At 41.3% G+C, this 1,628-nt stretch overlaps 1 non-coding gene across 1 annotated transcript; it reads right to left on the reverse strand.

Annotated features, from left to right (window-relative positions):
• Window positions 1-597: 597 nt before the first annotated feature.
• On the reverse strand, window positions 598-704 carry LOC116119397. Its single transcript, XR_004126394.1, has one exon. It is a non-coding gene; the product is annotated as a small nucleolar RNA R71 (small nucleolar RNA).
• Between the last annotated feature and the right edge of the window lie 924 nt (window positions 705-1,628).

Raw genomic sequence — 1,628 nt, forward strand, 5'->3', positions numbered from 1 at the left:
TCCTACCCTCTTGATGCCAAAAGACAACGTTTGATAGGGTTTTTGGCCATTTTTGTGTTTCTGGCCATTTTATTTATTTATTTTCTAGTCAATTTTCATTATTTGTCATTTATTCTAATTCTTTGATGAGATTTTTTGTTTTATGACCAGATTTTGGGTCCTCTCATCTTGGTGATTTAACATTTGACCCATAATTAGAGAGCACTTTGCGCAGGTTAAGGAGGGAAGCTCAGAGAAATTCTGAGGAAAGAGCATGCTGCCCCTGATTTGAATCAAGCACCTTTATGCATAACGTTTCCTGTTTTAGATGTTGCTACTACTTTTGAATTAAAATCTGGACTAATACATCTCTTGCCCACTTTTCATGGCCTTGCAGGTGAAGATCCTCACAAGCATTTAAAGGAGCTTCATGTGGTTTGCACGAGTATGAAACCTACGAGCGTGACTGAGGAGCAAATTAAATTAAGAGCCTTCCTGTTTTCTTTGAAGGATTCGGCTAAGGATTGGCTGTATTATCCACCCTCCAGGAATATAACCACATGGAACAAGATGAAGAGGTTGTTTTTGGAGAAATATTTCCCAGCTTCGAGGGTGGCCAACATTCGAAAAGAAATTTGTGGTGTAAGGCAGCACAATGATGAGTCTCTACATGAATACTAGGAACGTTTTAAGAATTTATATGCAAGCTGCCCCCATCATCAGATTAGTGAGCAGCTACTTATCCAGTACTTCTATGAGGGCCTTCTATACACTGATATGAGCATGATTGATGCTGCTAGTGGAAGAGCTTTGGTGGATAAAACTCCCGAGGCCGTGAGAAACTTGATTGCAAATATGGTGGCCAATTCTCAACAATTTGGCACTAGGCTTGACCTTCAATCTAGGCATGATAATGAGGTAAATATTTCCTCTCTGGAAGAGCAAATCTCGAGTCTAATTTCTCTTGTTTGTCAAATGGCTGTAGGTAATATGCAAACGGTGAAGGCTTGTGGGATTTGTTCGGTAGTAGGGCATCCAACTGATATGTCCCCAACTCTTCAAGAAGAGCCTATTGAGCAAGTGAATGTAGCAGGTGGTTTTCTTGGACAACCGCAAAGGAAGTATGATCCCTATTCGAGCACATACAACTAGGGATGGAGGGATCACCCCAATATTGGCTATGGGAATTCACAAGTGAATCAGCCCATCACCCAAAACTGCCCAAGTTACCAGCAATATAAGCAGCCATATCCCCATAGACAACATCCAAGCCAAACTTCTAATTCTGGTATGTCTTTAGAAGATATTGTCAAGTCTCTTGCCACTAACACTTTGCAATTTCAATAAGAGACGAGGGCCAGTGTTCAAAGTTTGGAGAATCAGATGGGCCAGATGGCGACCGCAATAAGTAAGCTGGAGGCACAAAGTTCAGGGAAATTACCCTCTCAAACGGTGGTAAATCCAAGAGAAAATGCAAGTGCGATCGTCTTGAGAAGTGGTAAAGAGGTTGAGATTCCAATAAAGGCAGCCCCTGCATCATCGAAGGAAGAAAAGGAGAAAAAAGTCATTATAGACAGGAACATTCCTAATGACGATGGTGTTCCTAAGAGTAAGTTTCCGCCTCTATCCGATTATAAACCAATACCTCC

Source organism: Pistacia vera, unplaced genomic scaffold (genome assembly GCF_008641045.1).
Source record: "Pistacia vera cultivar Batoury unplaced genomic scaffold, PisVer_v2 Contig889, whole genome shotgun sequence".
NCBI lineage: Eukaryota > Viridiplantae > Streptophyta > Magnoliopsida > Sapindales > Anacardiaceae > Pistacia > Pistacia vera.